The sequence below is a fragment of the Macrotis lagotis genome, chromosome 1 (genome assembly GCF_037893015.1).
Source record: "Macrotis lagotis isolate mMagLag1 chromosome 1, bilby.v1.9.chrom.fasta, whole genome shotgun sequence".
Classification (NCBI taxonomy): Eukaryota; Metazoa; Chordata; class Mammalia; order Peramelemorphia; family Peramelidae; genus Macrotis; species Macrotis lagotis.
In genome coordinates, this window is record NC_133658.1 from 314,548,256 (window position 1) to 314,571,279 (window position 23,024).

A 23,024-nucleotide genomic window follows, 5' to 3' on the forward strand; every position below is an offset into this window, starting at 1 on the left:
GTATAATCCTGGACAAGATATTTAACCCTGTTTGCCTCATTTGTGAAACCATTCCAATATCATCACTAAGAAAATCCCAAAATGGGGCCACAAAGAAACAGACTTGACTGAAAATTAAGCAACAAAAATTTCTCTCTCTCACTCTGTCCACAGAAGCTATTTCAAACCTACTCTTATCTACTTAAATATCCCATACCTCTCCCTTTCCCCACTTTCTCAGCTGAGGCCTTACTTCGAACTTTATTGAAAAAATAGAGGCCATTTGTTGTGAGCTACTTTCCTTCTTTTTTTCAATTTTGTTAATGTATGTTTGTAGGGATATGATTTTCCCCTTATGAACAACTTATGCTACATCCCAACAATTTTGGTATGTTTCAGCAATATAATTTTCTTTGACATAATTATTTCTGTGTAGTCCTTGACCTACTGGTTATTTAGGATTTCACTGTTAAATCTCTCTGGGTCTCTTATCTTTTGTTTGGGGTCTTGGAACCAATGAATATTTTTATTTTGTTGTGGTCTGTAAAGGAAGATTTTACCAATTCATTTTTTTCCCTTCCTTTTTATGGGTGCTAAAGTTCTATGCTCTAATGGTCAATTTTTTAAAAGTTCCATTGGTGGTAAGATATAGGGTGAGAGAGAATATATAAATTCTTTTGGCAGTAATATTTAGATGTTCTAAGTTCTTTATAGTTTTCTCAGCAATTTGTTCAGTTCCATATTTTGTGTTTATCTTTCATTACATTTATCCAAAACTGAGAGAGGTTATTGAAATCTGCACAACTGTGATATTTTCTTTGTCCTCTTATAGCTTAGTTAATGTATCCTTTATAACTTTGGATGCTAAGGCATTTGTGTATGTTTACTTCAGATATTGATTTGTTGTTTAGGATTCCTTTCAGCATAATGTAGTTTCCTTGTTTATCCCTTTTTTTATTTTTTGAATATTTGATTTTGCTTTCTTAAATACTTTGTTAAATTGCAGCTCCAACTTTTTTGGATTCATATGATATATAGTAAAAAAAAAATTCTTTTCCTTCCCTCAGTTTTATTTTGGGTATATCTAGGCTTTTTAAATGTATTACCTGGAAATAAGAGATTATAGGGCTTTGTTTTCTTATCTAATTTGTCACTGTTTCATTTTATTGCATTCTTTAATGCTTTCACATTTAAAGTAACCAGAGTTAGGTTTAAATTTTCCTCAATTTGTCTCTAGTTGTAAAATTTTTTTCAAGTTATGATTTTTTCCCCTTCTTCCACTATAAACATAGAACTGTCTCTTCAGTTACTTTGGCTTAAATTTTTTTTAGGTAGTCCTTTTCCTACTGACCCTATTCCCTAATCCTTCCCCCGCATCTGTTACCCCTTTCTCTTTAGATTGTTACTTATTCATTCCTTTTTCTTTCCTATTTTTATGTTTATTTTAATTCTTCCCCCTTTTCCTCCTAGTTAATTAGATTACTCCTCTTATTCTTCATAAAATGATTTCATCTTTTTGATTTCATCTTTTTGGTGCCCCTTTCCAGAAAGGATTTCTTTCACTCCCTTTATTATCCATCCTTCCTGTCTATTCCATATATCCTTATCCTCTGATTCATTACACTTATAATTATCTTTGTTTAGCCATTTTCAGTCATTCCTGACTCTTTGTGACCCTATTTGGAGTTTTCTTGACAAAGATACTATATTATTTTGCCATTTTCTTCTCCTTGTTTTTACAAATGAGGAAACTGAGGCAAGCACGGTTTAAGTGACTTGCCCAGAGTCACACAAGTAGGAAACATCTGAAGTTCAGATTTGAACTCATTTTTCCTGACTCTAAGCCTGGCATTCTATCCACTAGATCACTTAGTCCTTTTTCTATTCTCAGTATTCTCTTCATAAAGAATGTCTCAAAATTTCTGAGATATACACTCTGGATTCTAGGCAGTTTTGGCTACTACTTTATAGAATTTGCTCTGTGCATTTCCCTTTTCTATGTACCTTATTTGTAGAAAAGTACTAATTCTTACAGATGACAGAGAAGATTGACCCATGATAACCTATCACCCTTGTTTCCCTTTTTCTCTATTTGCCTCAAAATCTCCTCCCTGGATCCATGTCCTTATACTCTCCCAGATATCAACAGCTCCCTCCATCCTGAGGTATGAGGAGTGGTTTTTTCAAGTACCAAATCTCCCAGACAACTTAAGCATAAGATTCCTATTCTCCTTCACAATACATCCCTATTAAAAAAAATCAGAGTCTTCATCAGTGGAACCTCCTCCCACCAAAACAAGACTTCCCTCTCCCCGCCCCTTTCCCCCCTTTTCAAACTTTCTCCTTTCCCCTGTACCCATTCTCTTGCAGGTTCTTTTCTTACTGAGAGACTTCAAGGGTGACATTCCCTTCATTGCTAACTCTCATTTTGACCCAGTCATATCACATACTCCACTCTATCCTTCTGTTCCTCTCCTCCCTTTCATGCAACTACCCATTTTGTTAAAATGGTTCCCAAAAAACCCCAAACCAACATTAATTCCCCTATAGTCCATAATTCTCCAGGCCTACTTCTCCACGTTACCTTCACCGGATTTCTATCTTCACTTAATGGCTCTGTGTATATTCAGAAAAAAAAGTCTTACTGGTCTCTCTGCTAAATTCATTTACTCCTCTTGCATTTCTGTTGTCTGGGATGTTCAAGGAATTAAATAATCTCTTCAGGTCTGGTTTTATTTAAAATATCTCTTATTATTGAATGTCATTTTTTTCTTTTGAACAGGTTGATTATCTTGATTATCTTGAGTTGTCTCCTGAGTTACATTGTTCTTCAGAATATATTTTCCTCTCTGTTTTCTGGTGAGTGTAGACTAGTCTTGTGTTATCAAATTTTCTTTTCTTTGCTTTTGAAGGTCTTTCTCCTGATCCCTAGAAAAGCTTATCATTCTAAATTGACTCGTTAAATTTAACCATTATGTGTTTCGGAGTTTACAGCCTATATTTTTCTGGAAACAATCTATAGATTCTTTCTATTGTTATTTCATTTTCTGTGTTCAGGTGTTCTGGACAATTTTCTTATATTGTTTCTTGCTTTGTGATGTTATGGGTTTTTTATTTATAATGTTCTTTTGGAGACTTGTAATTCTTAGCTCATCCTATGCATCTTATCTTTAAGACCAATATGTTATGCTTAAATACAGAGCACATTTTCTTTTAATTTTATTGCTTTTTGTTTCTCCTCTTCAAGATTGTCCTTCATTTCTGTATATTTACATTCCCTATCAATTGTTCTCTCTTTGTTTCTTTGATGAGACTTGTCATCTCAGATTCAAGTTTTTCTGCCAATTATTTTTGGTGTCCAAGACATAAATTCTGCATTCATAATTTGCATTTCTCTTCTTCTTCTTTTCTTTTTTTTTGCTTGTTTTTAATGTCATTTTATTTTATTTTTTCCAATTACTTGCAAAGATAAGTTTTCAACATTTATCTTTTTCTAAGCTTTTGAGTTCCATATTTTTCTATCACCCTCCCTTCTCTTCCCCCTGTCCCCATGACAGTGAGTAATCTGATACAATCAAGTTTAATATTCCTATATTAGTCATTTCATTTCTCTTCTAAACCACTCAGGAACATTGTTGTGGTTCTGTTCCCCTCAGATTCTACTGAGTCCTCTCTCTCACCAAGTTTTGAATAGCATTCCTTTGTTTTTGTATTATTTAGATGTCTGAACTCATTTGCTAGATCTGGAGGCCATATTTTCTTCCACTATTAAAGTTATGCTTGTTGATTTATCTGCTTACATTTAAGGTTTTGAATTTTCTTCTTCATGAAATCTTTAATAATTGTCATCCTTTCTCCCCCCCCCCCTTATTTTCCCCTGGTACTTACTTTCTAACTCCTTTATCCCCTCTGATGGTAGTTTCCCTGGGTGCTGCATCTCAAATTATCTCAACTTCTTCCCATGTCTGACAATTCATGGTTCACCAGTATAGATCTATGGCCCTAGTGATCTTTGGGGTTTTCAGAACTAGCTCCAACTGGATTCTGGGCTCTTTCCTTCAGGCTTAGTAGAGTGCCAGATAGTTCCCCATACACAATGTCTTGTTGACTAGAGTGTTGATCTCCAGACTCAAGGAGGAAGGGTGTGTGGGTGTTGGGTTGAGCTCTATTTCAAGTACCAATATTTATTCTGTTTCTCTGCTCTCCAGATATTTTTTTGGCAATACTGTATCATCCATCATTCAGTCTCTCTCTCTCTCTTTCTCTCTCTCTCTCCCCCTCTCTCTCTCTCTCCCCCTCTCTCTCCCTCTCTCCCTCCCTCAATTTTTATCTATTCTTATTCCCTGGTTTCCACTCTCTAGTTGAATTTTTTTTTAATTTTATTTTTTAAGTCAATGGGGTTAAATGGCTTGCCCAAGGTCACACAGCTATGTAGTTATTAAGTGTCTGAAGCTGTATTTGAACTCGGATCTTCCTGACTCCTGGGTTGGTACACCATCTACTGCACCCACCACTTAGCTGCCTGTGGCTTCCACTCTCATTAAAAAACCTTCACTTGACCCTGACATCCCCTCAAGCTGTTGTCTTGTATATCTCTTTCACAGAATACCAGAAAAGATCATCTATGCCTTTTGCTCATCAATGATTCACTCCTCAAACTACTGTAATCTATCTTCCAACCTTATCACTGTACTGAAACTGCTATCTCCAAGGTTACCAATGGTCTCCTCTGTTAAATCTAATGGTCTTTTTGCATTCCTTATCCTACTTGACCTCCCTGTAGGTTTTGATGCTGACAACTCCACAACTTCCTCCTAAATATACTTCCTCCTTACTTTGCTTTTAAAATACTACTTTTTCTCTCTTTTTCTTTTTCCTCTTCCTCCTTCTCTTCCTACTCTTTTCTCCTATGTATCTATTTCTTCTCAGTCTATTTTCTAGGCCATTATTTCCTCTCCTTTTTCCATTATTTACACTTTCTTTTTTTGGTGACTCTTGATATTTATGGTAGCCCAAATTTAGGTGTTTCCTAAATCTACATATCCAGTCATTCTCTCCTGAATATGAGCCCTGCATTGTCTACCTGAACTCACATCAGAATCTCAAACATAAGCTGTCTGAAGCAAGATTCATATTTCCTCCCCAAACTCATTAATTTTCCTAACTCTTTTATGTCTATTGTGCGCACTAATCTTGTCATCCAGAGTTTTTAACCTTAGTTATTTATTCCTCTTTTTCTTAGAGTTTTTCTTAACTCTTCCCTCCCACTCACTCTCCATATTCAGTCAGTTAGCAAATCTTATTGATTCAACCTTCATAATATCTCTCATTTTCATTCCATTATTTCCACTTTTATAGCATCTACCTAAGTTCAAAAGCCCTCGTCAGTTCTCATCTAGACTTTTGCAGTAGTTTCCTAATTGATCTCCCTGTTTCCTCTTGCTCTCCTTTTTAGTCTATCTTCCACATATTTGCCTATTTCAGACAGTCTTAAAACACAAGTTGGATCATATCATTTATCTATTTAAAGCTCTTCATTGGTTCCCAATGCCTATGAAATAAAATACAAAGACCTGTATTATTTAAACCTTTCACAGTCTGAACCCTAGTATCTTTCTAGTCTTATTTAATTTTATTCCCTTTCATACTTTTCCCATTCCAGTTAAACCAATATACTATTCCCTAAAGTTACTGTTTCATCTCCTAAATCTGTGTCTTTGCACTGGCATTCCCCCATCTCTCTACAGTTCACTTCCTTTACACCCTTCTCCTCTTAGAATCCCTGGTTTCCTTCAAAGCACAGTTGCCCAGGTACCTCCTGATGATAATGTTGTCCTTCCTTCTCAAAGACCATGAGATCAGATAGTGATGCCATGACAAACATATGAATTGGATTTGAATGACAAGGATGCTGTAAGTCACCAGCTTCACTTTCTCCTTTAGAGCCATTTGGATCCAATGTCCAGATATGAATCAGAAATATGGAGATGGTCCTGGATGCAAGCCAATCAGGGTTACTATCTCCTACATGAACTCAGTAATTAGTATTTTTGTACTCTAGGAATTATTTCATATTATTTTGCATAGTACTTTAAATTTACTTGTGTGTATTGAATTCTCCCCTTTCTCACCCTATTAAAATGTAAGCACCTTAATGATAGGGACAATTTTAATTCCATTCAATTAAAAAACCCCAAACATTTATTATATACAAGGCACAGCTCTGAAGATACAAAGACAAAAACAAAATATTCCCTTACCTCCAGGAGCTTATAGTCTACTGAGGTTATGGGAGAGAAGGGACTGGAGGGATATACAAAATAATACAAAGTTATTTCAAAGGGGAAAAGAACAGTTAACAACTGAGGAAATCAGGAAATGCCTAGTAACAGGAATATCTGATTGGTTTCTTGAAAGACAATGAGGAATCCAGTAATGGAGGGGAGGTAGTAGAGCATTCCAAACCAGGGGACCACATGTGTATGGTTAAAAACCAAATTTTTATGGATGGAGAACAAAGAGCTAGCTGGTCAATTTCATTTTCTGTATCTTTAGCATCTAACAGAGTAGGTGCCTGTATTAGAAAGTATTTAGTGTTTACTGAAGTGAATATTTTAATTTGTATTTTATTTATCCATGTCCCCATCTTATTACTCCTATTTCATTCATCCTTATATCTCCCCAAGAAATAAAAGTACATTGTATATAGCAAGCACTTAATAAATCTTTGTCAAATAAATGAATGATGAAATGGAAAACCTGAAAAGGACTTCAGAACGTCCCTGTATTTCTCCATGATTTAACTGCCTCTGGCTGAGCTAGTCATTCCCTCAGAGGCCTGGAACTACAAATATAATTCCCAGTTTGTCTAGTTTTTAAACTAGAGGTGGGGTCAGGGGGAGGAAATAATTGGAGCTATGTCTGAAAGAGAAATTTCACCTAAAGACTGTCTCTGCTCTGGCCACTGGGATCAAAAGTCACAAATTCTTGAGATTATTTCTGAAGATGAATCCAGCAGCATCTAATGGCCCATTGCATTTTCAAGAAATAGGACACTGGGAAACTGAGAACAAGAAATCTTATTCCAAGGTTACTTTAAATTTACATATCAGCTTTTCCCCAAGCACTTGAGAATCAGTGTTCAAGATAGCGCAAAGAGGAGAAGATTCAAAAGAATGGGAAAGATCAAATAATTCAAATCATTAGAAAAGGGTGAACAGTAGTAGTTATAGACTTATCTACTACCTCATCTCTGCAAAATCTATTAGGCTAGCTAGTTTATGCATCAAAGATTCCCTTTATTAAAATATTTTTTAAAAGGAGTAGCCATCATTTTAAAAGGAATAGTCAGACAATTTTCTAGAGCTGACCATGGCTTTACATTTATACAATGTACAGACTATAAGCTATGCCTATTGTCATTAAATATAAATATTTGATTTGGTAGAACAAGCCATTTACAGGTTCTTTTCAAACAAGGAATCTCCTATACACATGTAGTTGTGTGATCTAGCTCATCCTGAGTTCTTTCCAACAATGCAGATCCCAGACCATATATGTCTGCTGATCATATGTGATTCTTGGTTCTACCCTCCCATAAGTTTGCCACAGAGAGCCTATCCAATGAGCTGGAGACCTTCCCAGCTTTCTTCTAGTATCTTGAGGTTACTAGTGTAGTACCCAAACTGTCCATCAGTTATCTTTTTTTTTTTTTTTTGGTTTTTTGCAAGGCAATGGGGTTAAGTGGCTTGCCCAAGGCCACACAGCTAGGTAATTATTAAGTGTCTGAGATCAGATTTGAACCCAGGTCCTGACTCTAGGGCTGGTACTTTATCCACTACACCACCTAGCCGCCCCCAGTCCATCTTTTTTAATCACACTTTTCTTTAACAACAATCTTTGCTCTGGTTCTTCTTTGAAATTTCTTTTTTATTATATGTTGTGCCTTGCTTATACACACCATGTTCCTACCACTCCATTGCCCTGTGTGATATTTATTTTTAATTTTTCATAGACTCAGCCATGCAAAATTTGGTAGAATATTGGTATCAAAAGATTTTTCCTCCACAAAATCCTTCTCTGGTGCCTTATAACTTATAGAGGTGTCTCAGGATTCTTGGAAAGTTATGTCAACAAAGCATACGTTCTAGTGAATTCCACCATGCTTGTAAAACTTTGAATATAGTCCTGGCAACAGAATAAAATCTTCAAATCTTTCTCAAGGCCAGTATAAAGGACCCACCTCAGGTCTCTGTCTTTTGCCTAGTCTTCTAATTGATCTCCCTGCCTAACATCTCTCCCCATATCCTTCCCCCCTGTTCTCCACATAGCTGCCAAAGTGATCTTCCTAAAATGCAGATCTGACAATATCATCACCCTTGTACCCTACTTATTAACCCTAATGGCTTTCTATTCCCTTAGGATCAAGTAGAAAGTCCTTTGTTTGGCATTTAGAGCTCTTTACAACCTAAATCCTCTCTATCTTTCCAGTCTTTGTACATAGGAATCTCCTTCACGCGCTCTGTGGTCTAACCTTACTGGCCTGTTAGCTCTTTCTTATGCATTTCATCTCTATGCCATTAATGCTGGTTGTCCATCATCTGTAATGGTCTTCCATTAAAACTCAGCTCAAGTGCCACCTCCTCCAAGAGGTCCCTCTAGCTGCTAATGCCTTCCCTTGTTTCTACTCTATCTTGTGGAAACAAGTCCACTTTGGAATGCCTGAGAATCAGATTGCTACATTGCTTCCCCTCGTGGTTCTTCTTTAATGTGCTGATGATTTGGGGATGAATTCTCTGACCATAGCAATTCATAAAGCAGTTTCTTTTTTTTTATTTTTTATTTTTTTGCAAGGCAGTGGGGTTAAAGTAGCTTGCCCAAGGCCACACAGCTAGGTAATCATTAAGTGTCTGAGGCCAGATTTGAACTCAGGGACTCCTGACTCCAGGACCAGCGCGCTATCCACTGAGCCACCTAGCCACCCCAAAGCAAAGTTTCTAATGTGAATGTAAAAGATATACAGGATCTTAAGATAAATATGACCAAGGAGATAATATTGTTCAGTCACCACTATAGGAACATCATTTGAGGTTTAGAGCTGAGAGATATAGGCTAACAAAAGGTTTTCCCTAGTGTTATTTAAAAAAAATCTGATGTGAAATCCAAATAGAAGAGAGATTCCATATATAATTGGTGATGTTCCTCCAAGTACTTTGATTCTCACATGATACTGTCCTGATTTAATCAAGCCTTAGTAAACTACAGGATTTCTTCAGTAAGATTTACAGTCATTCAAAGGATATGGGAATAATATGAGAGGACCAAAATCTACCAGGGTTCCTCCCTACACATCATATGATAGACTTGTTTTTTTTTTCTAAAAGGTGACAAAGCTTTCCCCAGAACCTGATTAGACTATGTTCCAGTTCACCTAAGGGCATAAAAGCCCACCCATATGGAATCAATCTCCCTCAGTCCTGGTAGTACCCAAGTAACTATACCATGCCCTGCTGAACTGATTCATTTCTAAAAGGAAATGAGAGTGGCCCATGTCTTTTATATTTGATACTTTATATACTTGATACTGTATCCTTCCTGTTATTTTTTGTATACTTTAGTTAAGTAAATCTCATTTTGCTAGCTATTCATTGACCTTCAAGTGCCTCATTTCATCCCAACATTGAAAACTGAACTAACAAGTTGCCTACCTCAGATGTAAGATTGGGAGGGGGAAGGGAATAACAACATAAAATTGGAAAATAATGCTTATTGCCCCAATTATGACATGTAATTGAAAGGGCAGCCCACTGAATTAGTTCATCAGCACTGATATGTGGCCCAGCAAATTCAAATAAACAATGAATTGGGCTCAGAATTGATTAAGAGGAAGAGATCAAGCTGAATCACATTTGAGAAATTATCTGCTGCTTCCAGTGATTCCAAGCTGCTCCTTAACATAAAAAATTTAAATATTTTCCTGGTGATAATATATAACTGCAAGTATGAAAGATCATGAGCTTAGAGAATTAGACTTGCAGGTAACCTAAAGGACAATAAAAACATACATGTTGTGAGTTAGTAGCCTGTAACAAATTTCCAGTGATGACTTATACACAAAAGTGTATAAAATACATTATCCAGGAACATGTAAGATTTTTGCAAAAAGGTGGACCTTTGAATCATCTAGTGAGACAAGGACAGCCAATTGATAAGACACTAAATTGATATTCATGAAAGATTTAATAGAATCAAACTGAATGCCAGTGTGCTAGTCCTTTAGCACATTTGGTTGATCTTTTAAGGCAGTCTCATAGAAATATATGGACAAGAATTGCACAAGATGGAGAAACCCCTACAATTGGGATCATTGATCCATAGAAGGTAAAGAATACAAAATTAAAAACATTAAAGCATGAAAATATTCAATAAAAGTGGACTGATTAAGGTAGAAAAGTAACAAACAAACAAAAAAAAGCAACAGAAGAGAAGAGAAATATTAAGAACCAGAAGAGGGAGGAAGGAGGAAAAGAAAAACAAGGAATTAAAACAAGTCAGCAACCAAAATGAATCTTCAGCTTTTGCTCCTCACAAAAGCCTAAAGATCTTTCAGGTTCAGCCAGAAGTTATTATGGACCATTGCTAACCCAGTGGACCATGTATAACAGTGTAGCATTCCTAGCAATCCCTTCAGTCTTCCATCATTAGCTACTCCAGATGCCTTTAGCTATAGAGTGCTTATCTTCAGCAGTCTCCCTAGCTTCATCCTTTCTCAGATGATGATAACTGAGAATAATTTGAGCATTCAGTAGAGTTCTCACAGTTAAGAGATGGTTCTGATAACTGTACCCTCTTTCCTATTATAATATATGCCCCTGTGTACTTATTGATCTTGATGGAAGATAGTCAACAGACACTTCATTCTGGAAAGTTTTCTTCTGCAAGGTGAAATTTGCAAAGGGTGAATTTAATTTGGAGCAAAAAGTTTTCCCTCTATGAGCTAAATGATACCATCAGTTTTAGAACTTTCAGGATAGAATCAACAATGCCAATAAGATTAACCCAACTCTCGTTTTGAATCTCTTTAGCAATTAGATATTCAATAAGTGAATTTGATTTTATCTCTGTTGCATGCCCAGCTCCCTCTGGTGGTTTATTTAAAGAGCTAAGTATCCTGAATATAGTATTATATAAGTTTAAAAACTAGTAACAATGAGTAGATGTTGCAAAAAAGGGCAAATTGAGGTGTGATATTGGGGGGGGGGGGCTTACTAACAACTAGAAACTACTCAAAAATAGAAAGGAATGACTTAGGAGGTAATGGTTCCTCCTCAATGGAGGTCTTCAAGAAAAGATGATGAGGTAAAGATTCTTTTCTGGGGGCAGGTTTGACTAAATGACTTCTGAGGTCCCTTACTGCTATAAAACCCTGGGGTTCTAAGGAAAAAAAGTTTAGCAAGATAAAAGAAGCATCACAGATCCAGATGAAAATTCAGGATTCCACTTCTAAGAGTTTGCATTAACTTTTAATCTAAGGCCTCTTCAATATTTCAGGCATGAAGTCATTTGACTATTTTGAGAATCTAAAGGCCAGAAATAAACCACATGTGACTAGATCACATGGCCACATGCTCCAGTACCAGTGGTGGCCTCTCATGAAATATGTCGTCCGTGTCAGTGAAATAAGACACACATATGTTTCTCAGTTGTGGCTTTGGTTCTATGAAGGTATTGGCATAGCACAAAACTAAGATGTCATTTAAGAATTGCAAAGCATATATGCTACATACATGATGCTTCTTTCTGGAGAACTAAGCTGAACTGCTTGCAAACACAGCCATCTTCTCTTATACCACACTTGAGGAATTTAGGGTAGAAACAGCTAGAAAGGTGTCACATTACTGACTTTAGTCCCTTGGAGAGCTGAAATTTGAAAGATTTTAACAAGGGAATAAATGACTTGGGGATTGGTAATGAGCTCTAGCCCCCTCTATCACAACTCCACTAAATAATTCATCTTTCTCTTTCATGTTGACACCCTTCAAATATTTGTAGATGACTATCATGTCCCTTTAGTCATCACTTAGTTGTGTTATACATATTTGCTATAGTGTTGTGAGTGTATCCTATTATTATTATTTCTTCATGTCTCATTCCCTTAGCCCCTTAGCTGAGACTGTTGCCTTTTTGAATTCCCTCCAGTCTTGAATTTCTGGTATTAAGATAGCCAGGATGGAAGGCATGATGTGTAGGGAAGTTTCTGCCAATTGCATAGAAAGGAGTTAGTGTTGCCTCTCTTCTTCATGATGCTTGCACAGGGCACATGTTGTTCTTCAATTTATGGTACTTCCTCAAGGACTGATGGATAGGTTGTGGTACAGAGAGCTAGTGTGTTCCTAACCTATGAAGAGACTACAGTTTAGCCCAGCATCCTGGGCAGCACACTCTGCACGTCCCATGCCTGGAATGATTGCTCAAATCACACGTGTGTATACTGGATAAATGAAGAATAATGAATGTAACACGTGATTCGATTTCTGTACAACTCTTTGGAGAGACTTGTTCCAAAGGAAAATATATGAAAGTTTAAAACAAGAATTTACAGAATAAACTGAATAGACAAGCTTAATCTCCAAAAGCAAAGCTGTGCATTAAAAGACCATACAGAGTTACTGTTAGCTTCAAAAGCTACCGTTAGATTTTAGTATTCTAAATAAAATGGTGAACTCTGAGCCTGGAAAGCCAATGGGGACATGTATTTTATAGATTGTCCTTCTGAGAGTTTAGAAGGTTAAACTGCTATAAAAGATGAAAAAAAAATACACCTTCCCTTCTATGAAATCTTACTGAAGAAGCATGCTGCACCTCGAAGACTTATTTTCATTCTGAGAAGAATGATTTTCAATGGTTCTGTTGAACATGCAATTCTCACGCAAGTATTTCTATAATTATCCTGTTTCAGTTATAATACAGTTTCTGGAACAATAGGACTTTTATTGTATTGCAATATCTATTATAATAGATGTTTTATTACAGAAAATTATGGTCAAGTCACTATTAAGATACTAGAGTTTTTATTTCAAATTACTCATAGCATGGAAATTCTTTCTCCCCAGTGGTTCTTATTTTAACGCTGCTGTGCTGTTTCTTTTGGAATAGCTTTAGACGTCTAAGGATTCTGTTTAATGTCAGAATGTTTTTTTTCTTATTCAGGTATATACAATTCCTGATATGTTAACATTGGTTTTTCCTTTGTTTCCCTTCGTGTATGGTCCACATACATGAAAACTGCCACCCAGGATTCTGCTATATGTACTCATGAGTTATAGAAAGAATTAGCACAATATTTTTTTCAACTCAGGAGGGAAAAACACCTAATTTCTTTCACTTTGGCACATAAGTACTGTACTGTGTAATTGCTGAGCCGCTTAGGTCCATAAGACACATCATAACCCAAAGATATACAGACACTCCCTTGTTTGAAGCAAACTAGCTGAACACATTTTTTTACTTATAGAATTAATAAAGTAGGGAGCTAACTCTTTTTGCAGAACATGAAGTTTCATACTTAAAGAATTTTCAGACTTGAGTATATCATGTGTTAGACTAAGGCACCTACTATGAAGTGTGATATGATGGCCCAATACCTTTAGCCAGAATAGGCAGCTGCTTAAGTGATGTGATTTGAAAAGCAATGAAAAACCTCTAAGTTCTCTTTCTCTCCTGTTCTATCCCCCAATTAGCCTGCAAAGTGTCTGAAATTCTCACTATTAGATATACCCTTTGGGTTAAGTCACTATCTCCCAAAGACCCCATGCTGAAATGCAAATATGTTAACTGGAAGGGTTAGCATATTAGGTCATCTTTGGGCTATTATCACATTAATAGGCTTGTTCTTTATCAGTTTTCTAACAGAAAAAAAATACTCCTAGCTGAAAACTACTATAGTGCTTTGTAGCTTTATTATATTTACCACTCTTCACTTTGTTATAGATTAATACTAGGTTTCTTACCCCTCCTTTTACCCCTACCAGACTATGAACCATGTAAGAGAATATATCTTATCTTTGTCTTCCTTATAGAACCTAGAATAGGGTATGATATATTATTATCATTGATAAGTGTTTATTGAATGAGTGAAATAGAAAGGTCCCAAAGAAATGGGGCACAGGAAGATTTAGGGGAGGGAATGGAAATTAAGAAGGAAAAAACTCAAACTAAAAACAGCCCCATGTGGGATCCCTTGATATCCAGAGGGCAATATGAAAGTACTAAATCATTATGGAGGGAGAGTAGTGCCTAAATGGAAGGAGGGGAGTGGTCCAAAGAAAGATTTTCATATTTCACCTAAGGTCAAATCCCATCATTATACATTTATTAATGTTTTGCTGGTGGGGGAGGGGGAAAAGGACCAAAACTCCACATTCATTGGAGATTCAGGAGTCCCTCAGAGAGGATGTCCTGTGCTTTAGAAGTACTCATGATAGTCTACTGGAAGAGGAGAAATTCTTGGCATTCCAAAGTATACATCTTAAGATAAGGTGAACTGCTAGGTGGTCACTAAACCCTGAAGGTATATAACATTTGGTATCTTACAGTGCCACAGGACTGTCCACAAAAGTTTCAATTCAGTATATTAGAGGATTTCTTCCATGGGAACATCTCTCTGATTTTACCATGGAAATCAATAAAAAAAACAGAACAATTTACAAAAATCTTCTTTACAGCAAGTTTACATGCAAAGGGAAAGACATATGTATAGATAGATTTCTGTCTTCATTTACCTAACTTAACTAACCATGACTAATTTGTTCTTAGAAAACACAACTTTAAAATAAAGTTACAGGGAGCTGTTAATATGACAGACACAGAATGGTATAGACTCCAAGTGGCCTTCCACTAGTGACTAGTGGAAGAAATGAAGAGTATAATACAAATTATAATGGTAGCACTGGATTGAGAATCAGAAAATCTGTTTGAATCCTGGTTGTGTTGCTGTAACCAAGTCACTTCCCCTTCAGTGTGCTTCAGTTTCCTCATTTGTAAAATGAAGAGGTTAGACTCTCATCTCTAGGACCTCTTCTAGATCCTATTATTTAATAATATTGATGTTATCACAGGGCATGGCTATGAATGTCAAATGATGGTTGGGGCAATGCTATGTGGGCTATGCTAGTGATATTACTGTGTCTTCTGCTTATTCATTGCTGGACTCCAATTAGTTTCCCTCCTTTCCCAGAGAGGTTTCCTTTGATTTGCAGGCTATTCACCTTCATCTTATTTAATTCACATTATGCTTAGAAAGATAAATTGTGGGGTCATGATCCTGGGAAGAGTTGAAGGCAACTATGAGGGCAAAACACCCCAGAGAAGCATTTCTTCAATGATAAAGCAGCAGATGCCTTCCTTTGCTGGAACCTGCAGAGACCCAAACAGCAGCAAGCCAAGGCCTTGCTTAATGTTGGTTCAAATTTGGTTTGTGGAGGGGTTTGTTTTATTTTGTTTTTGCTTAAACTTTATTTTCTTTCCTTTGACTCTCTGTAGTGAATATTCCTGGCATGTTTTGTTAGAAAATCCACAAGGTGGGGAAAGATAACACAAGTACAAACTTTAAGACTGGGGGGTCTCAGGAAAGCAAAGAAAATGATGGACTCCACTGAAGAGATTTTCCCCTGGAAGATCAGAGGTTCCAGGTTTTAGTCAAGGCCTTCTCCTTTGCCAGCAGGTTTGGAGAAAGTGATCTGTGAGAGCCAAGTGATTTCTTTCAAGTAAGCTTCTCAAAATAACTACAGAAACCTGAAGGATTACAGTGCCCGAACAATAGGAGTAAAGCAGCTTCAGATAATAGGGGCAGACAATAGGGCAGCCGTGATGGCAGCATGGCAGAATATGAAAGGGATTTAAATGAAATGAGTGATATTTTGCACCTCTAAGGATTCACGTGTTCCAAATTTGGCAGCTCTAGTGTTTATATATCTTGTTGCTCCACCCCTAAAACAAAGAGTCTAAAGCCCATATGTGCGGGAGTGGGTTGCGCACAAGCATTTTGCTAATCACACCGCATGCAAAATAAGAAAGACAAAGGGAACTAGTAATGCCGATGTGAACATTGGGGAAATAATTAAGCATGAATGAAATATCGTATGCGGATTTGAAATGAATGTAAAACGTGCTCCCAAACAATGGTGGTGTTTTAACTGGTCTGTTTTGCTAAGTTTCACCAAGTAATTTGCATTTCATTTCAATAAAATAAATGAATTATTGCCGAGTTTTTGTTTTATTTACATAAAATAAAGTGTTCGTTTCTATTATTGTTGAGATAACTCAGCCCCAGTCAAGATGCACAATGAGCAGAGGGACATTCTCCACCTCCCCCAAATCCCAGGTTCAGTTCTGTAGTGTAGGATAGCAGAATCCCCTGAAACCTAGGACCTGGCCCTGCCAATGCTCATCTCCATTTGCCTTGGTTGGAGAGAACAAATGAGAGCATCAACTTTCACTTTTTTTCACTTACTTTGCTTTCACTGTTTTCTCTTTACATTTAGTGCAAATGAATGTGACCAGTCACCCAGGGGATTTCTTAAACCAATGGAAAAAGCATTTCTCTAAGTGCTCCAGGGTCATTCATCTGAAACTGTACTTCACTGCTACCCAGCTTGGAACCAAGGAGTTTTCTTTAGCAGGCTTGCTAAGACTACTGTTGCCCAAAGAGAAACAGGATCAGAACACTGCTGGAAGAACTGGATCTACTGGTGAAACCATCTTGGGCACAGTGTTAAACTAGCTCAGCCTCTTCCCAGCCAGTGCTGTATCTCCTGCCTAAAAATGGTTTCTGAATAAATCAGATAAGGCTGTCCACGTAATTTGGTTCCAATCTTCAACCCTCTGACCTAAATCAAAGGTCAGAGGCATCCAGGGTAGCACAGAATGTAAGCCCTAGGAGGACAGAGATTGCTCTTCATTTTGCCTTTGTATCCCCCAGGGCATAGCAATACCTTGAATGTAGTAGCAGCCACTTAATAAATGCTGATTAAATTGGAATAGAGGAGAGAGAATTCTGGATTAGAAGTCTTGGAGCTATGGCTTCTAGTCCTGGTTGCTTCCCTCTCTGGATCTCATTTTTACACTCTGAAAATTGAGTGAGAGACACAACATTTGGGATTCCTTTTAATTTCCAAGTTCCATGAGTCTTTAGGATAAATGAAGAACACCAAAGGAGGAATAAACACAAATATAGGTCTGTTGATTCATGACAGGGGGAAAATAAGCCTTGAGCAATTTAAGCTATTGGTTCAAGATGTTTTAATGCATGGCAGGCTATTGCTTTGCAGAACTGTTTGCAATCAATTCTGTCACTTTCAGAACTTGCTTAAGTTGATAGCCCTGCTTCTGAGAGCTGTTCCCAACCACCACCACCACCCCCCCTCTGCTGTACAGGACAGACCTGGGAATGAATCTAGAAAGTGACTTGCAATGTCTCAGGCAGAGACAAAGAGGAACTAATTATTCTTTCATCCCCTTGTAGAGTCTAAAGCTGGAGCCACAAGTTTTTATTTTCCTCCTGTCACTTAAAATCTTTCTCTTCCCTAATATTTCCTTTAAAAGGATCTTTACCCCCAAAGTTGGAAAGTTCTTCACGTCCATAAATGATAAAGAGCATTTTAGAATATCCTCTTTTAGAAGCAGGTTAAAGCCCTCAGGCGGGGCTGTATCAGACTGTTGACCTCTGCCTGTATGGAGGCAAAGGCAACCTAGTACTTTCAGCAACATTCCGAAGTCCATCTAGTTAAGTGCACATTGCATCTAAAATAATAATTAAGACCCCTGTAAGTGAACACCCACTCCAATGACCTGTGTCTGAACCAGGTAGAACATTTAGTTCCTTATACCGCAAAGAGCCTCTATTTGCCCCGAGGCTCACAAACCCGATAACTATTTCTCTTTCTTGGGCACAGGTCTAACACCTTCCTCCATTGTTCCTGCATGAAAAGGTGGCTGTGCTTTCGATTTAAAACACATGTAGACACAAGGCCTAGCACAGGGCCTTTCACAGAGCAGGCACTCAATAAATGAATGAATCAGGAAACAGATGCATTAGTTTAAACATAGGTGTGCAGTGGAGACTTTTTCCTTCCCTCCATGGGTTCAGGAACCCAGTATTTCTTCTCTTAGATGAAAAGAAATGAAAGCAGCCTCACAAGAGTTAGAGAAATGCTCCATCCTTATTCTGAGTTTATAAAGGAATTTTAAAGGGAGGCTGACTTTTGGATCTTTCCTTTGAGCTCCTTATCTGCATGTCAGGCCATCACTAGGGTGTGCTATAGATCGTGAAATCCAGGAAGCTGTACCAGCCCAAATGGGAGATCTAGAAGATACTATTGATCTCAGCCTGTTTAGGATCCAGAAGAAAGCAATAGACTTGTCAAAGATGCCCATTTTAAAACCATTTCTGTCCACTTTTCAATGACATGATTCTCTGCATCTCCAGATTTGTTTCACTAATTAATCTATTCCATATTGAGGTGGAATTTCAAGACCAACTCAGAAAGAGCTCCAGGTTCAAGGCCAGTGCAATAAGCACTAGGGACTGCATTGTTTTATGAGATGTAAATGTCTGGCTGACATTCATTCCCCCCTGGCCCAAACACAGACAAAAATCCCACTGATTTCACGGAATCATTGTCCTATGGGCCTGCGATTCTTCATCCTCTTCATTTGGTATTTGTGAGCAGTCAGCCCTGATTCTTATGATGCATTTGGGAAATGAAGTAATTTGGGGCATAAGGTTAGTGTATTTCAGTAATGGATCATGATACAGTCGCTCACACAAATGGAATTCTGTTCTTTTTATTTTTAATGCACATTTGGAATCTTAAGCAAAGGAGGTTTGATTTTGTTATTAAAATGAAATTGGTCATTAAAAGGAAGCAGGGTTCATTCTATACATGGTGAAGGGGGTGCTGTGGTTGGGGAGGTGGAATGAAACAGGGAGTCTGCCAACACTAGAATTCAAGAGACAATGCAAAACCCCAACCTGGGCCTCACACTGGCCTTGACATGCCAACTGAAATACCACCATTAAAGTAATCCCTTAGGATTAAGACATCACCTTTTAACTGGGGCTTTCTGGAGATGCAAAAATGTTACCTAGGTGGGGTGCTTATGATCATATTAGCCTGTACTGATTTATCAGATTAACTACCTCCCACCCCTAAGGGAAACTGCGAGATAGTAGAAAGAGCACTGAATTTGGAAGTCAGAGGAATAAGTTTGAATCCCATTCAATTATTTACTAGATACTTTGTTTTCCATCTTTGGCTCTCACTTACCTTATCTATAAAGTGAGGCTTCTAAGTACTATTCAGTTCAAAACTTCATGATAAATAGATCCAAAAGAAGTGAATTTTGATGAGGAAAGGGAGATAGAAAGAAATGGTCAGTGGGGAGGAGCCAAGATGGTGACAAGAGCAAATCTTGTCTTAGGTGCACTCTCATAAATCTTCCTAACTAAGGACTCTAACTAAATTTTCTAGAGACAACCCACAGAGGGACCCAGTGAGGCAGTTCTCCTAAGAGCAATAAGGCTCTGCTCCCTGGGATCAGAGGGGCAGCCCACTAGAGGAGTAGCCCACCAGAGCAAAGGACTCCAGCCTCCCAGAGGCAGCCCCAGGGCACTGGGAGCCATGGCTCTTAGCAGCAGGGGAGTTTCCTGACCTATGCCCCGGGGAGCACCAGGCACAAATTGGGGGAACAGCGGGGGACCTCTGCCAGAGTGAGCAGTGAAGCCCAGCCTACAGGGCACACAGTGAGCAGTGTGGCCACCCCACAGCCCAGATCCAGGAAACAGAGAAGCAGGCAGAGCTGGTAAGCAGGAGCCCCCGGGGCATGAGCCCATTGAACCTAGGGAGGGGAGTGAAGAGAGACTGCAGAGCTCTGTCCTCTGCCCCTGGAAGGACTCTGGGGCTCTGACCACATTCAGATCCTGATCACAGTCTAGGCCCCCCAATAGAACAGTAGGGCCCCCCCCCACCTCAGCCCCATGGCGAGGGGGGGCATATGGTCATTCACAGACCAGGAGGACAGAGCCTCACACACTGAGATCTTTGTGGGAGTATCCCAAAAGCTCAGGATGCACCCCAAAAACAAGCTTAGGCTTGGAAAATGAGTAAGCAGAGAAATAAGAGGAACATCATTGAGAAATACATTATCTATGATCCCAAGAAGGATCAAAATACTCAGTCTGAAGATGAGGAAGCATAAGCTCCTGCATCTAAAGACTCCAAGAAAAACAAAAATTGGGCTCAGGCTATGACAGAGCTCAAAAAAGACTTTGAAAATCAAATGAGGGAGTTGGAAGAAAAACTGGGAAAAGAAATGAGAGAGATAAGGGAAAAACATGAAAATGAAGTCAGCAGCTTAGTCAAGGAAATCCAAAAAAATGCTGAAGAAAATAGCATGCTAAAAACCAGCTTAGGTCAAATGGATAAAACAGTTCAAAAAGTTATTGAGGAGAAGAATACTTTAAAAAGCAAAACTGGCCAGATGGAAAAAGAGATAAGAAAACTCTCTGAAGAAAACAAATCCTTCAGACAAAGAATAGAACTCAGGGAGATTGATGAATTTATGAGAAATCAGGACACAATACTTCAAAACCAAAAAAATGAAAAATTAGAAGAAAATGTGAAACATCTCATTGAAAAAACAACTGATATGGAAAACAGATTTAGGAAAGATAATTTAAAAATTATTGGAATACCTGAAAGACGTGATCAGGAAAAGAGCCTTGACATCATTTTCAAAGAATTACTACAGGAAAATTGCCCTGATATCCTAGAAGCAGAGGGCAAAATAGAAATGGAGAGAATCCACCGATCACCCCAAGAAAGAGATTCCAAAAAACCAACCCCTAGGAATATTATAGCCAAGTTCTAGAACTCCTAAGTCAAAGAGAAAATATTACAAGCAGCCAGAAGGACACAATTCAAATATCGTGGAGCTGTAGTCAGGATCACACAGGACTTATCAGCAACTACACTAAAAGCTCATAGGGCTTGGAATATAATATAGCAGAAAGCAAAAGAGCTTAGAATGCTACGGATAATCAACTACCCAGCAAGGCTGAATGTCCTCTTCTAGGGGAAAAAATGGACTTTCAATGAACCAGGGGAATTTCAAATGTTCCTGTTGGAATGGCCAGAGCTGAAAATAAGGTTTGATCTTCAAATACAGGACTCAGGTGAAGCATAGAGATTGGAGGAGATGGGGAAAATATGAGGGACTTAATGATGATGAACTGCATGTATTCCTGCATAGAAAAATGGCACTGATAATACTCATATGAACCTTCTCAGTTAATAGAGCAGGTAGAAGAAGCTTTTATAGTTGAAGCACAGGAGAAAGCTGAATTTGAGGATAAAATATGGTGTAAAAAATGGAGTCAATAGAAAAAAGGGAAATGTAATGGGAGAAAGAAAAAGGAGAGGGGGAATAGACCAAGATATTTCATATAATAAGATTTTCTTTATTACAATGAGCTATTGCAATGATATGGAAGGGGGGAAGACAAGGGGGAATGAGGGAATCTTCACTCTCATCAGAGGTGGCTAGGAGAGGAAACAGCATATATACTCAATGGGGTATAGACATCTGAAGTAAGAAGGAGAAGGGGGGCAGGGGGAAGGAGGGGTGTGAGCGATAGAGGAGAGGATGGACCATGGCGGGAGAGTGGTCAGATATAACACATTTTCTTTTTTACTTCTTGCAAGGGGCTGGGATTGGATGGCCTGTCTGGGACCATAGGGCCAGGTGAATACTGGGCTTAAGGGGTGGTATGGGGGCTAGGGGCCTCTTGGCCTCAGGGCCAGGGATCTGTCTGCTGCACCACTCAGCTACCCTACAGCAGAGTCAGAGTGAAAGGAGAGAGAAAATATAGTACATGGTAGTGGAGAAATAAGAAAGGAGGGAGTTGCATTCAGCAATGGCAACGGTGGAAAAATATGGAAGTAACTTTTGCAATGGACTTATCATAAAGAATGTGATCCACCCACGACAGAGTTGTTGGTGTTGGAACAAAGACTGAAGCACATTTTTTATTATTATTATTTTTTGGGGGGGTGCAGGGCAAATGGGGCTGGGTGGCCTGCCTGGGGCTGCATAGCAGGGTGATCATTGTGTGTCTGAGGCCAGATTTGGACCTAGGTGCTCCTGGCTCAAGGGCCAATGCTCTGTCCGCCACCCAGCCACCCCTACTATTATTACTATTTTATTTTATTTGGAGTATTTTTTTCTTTTTTTGGTTTTTGCAGGGCAGTGGGGTTGGGGTGGCTTGCATGTCACACAGCTGGGTGATTGTTGGGTGTATGGGGCTGGATACGGGCTCGTTTGCTCCTGGCCCCAGGGCTGGTACTCCGTCCATTGTGCCACTTGGCCATACCTACAATTATTACTATTATTTTTTTATTTTAATTTTTTCTCTCCCCTTTACTTTATTGCTCAAGCGAGTCTATATTTTTTGGGGGGAGGGGTATTTTTTTTACTCTTAAACAAGAATATTTTATTAATGTATAAAAAAACATTATTTGTACAAAATGAGAATAAATAACTATCAATCAATCATAAATAAATAAATAAGTAAGTGACCAGATAAATAAATAAATAAAAGGAATGGTCAGGAATTATTCTAGACTGGAGTTGCTTGAAAAGGGCAAGTTAATCCAGTAAGTATCCAATACAATATAGGTCTAAGGACACAATGACAAAAGCCAAAAGCAAAATAGTTCCTTCCCTCAAGAAGTTTCCATTCTACTGATCCAGGAAAGTCTAGCAGGGGAAGACACTGAAAGTCTAGGGGAGAGTGTAGGTGGGCAACTCAAAAAGGCAAGCTTTGCTTCCTGACAATCAAGACCATTAAGATAAGTTACATAATAAATAGAAAATATACTGAGTAGTGTATTTCAGTTCAATATAAGGAACTACTTTGTATAGATCAGAGCTGTTCTCAAATGGAAAGAGCTGCCTTAGAAGATAGTGAATAGGTTACTAGGTCTGTA

At 38.2% G+C, this 23,024-nt stretch overlaps 1 protein-coding gene across 1 annotated transcript in view; it reads right to left on the minus strand.

The window, feature by feature from the left end:
- Positions 1-23,024, minus strand: part of C1H19orf12 (chromosome 1 C19orf12 homolog) — a 116,159-nt gene that overhangs the window by 22,683 nt on the left and 70,452 nt on the right. The window lies entirely within an intron of this gene.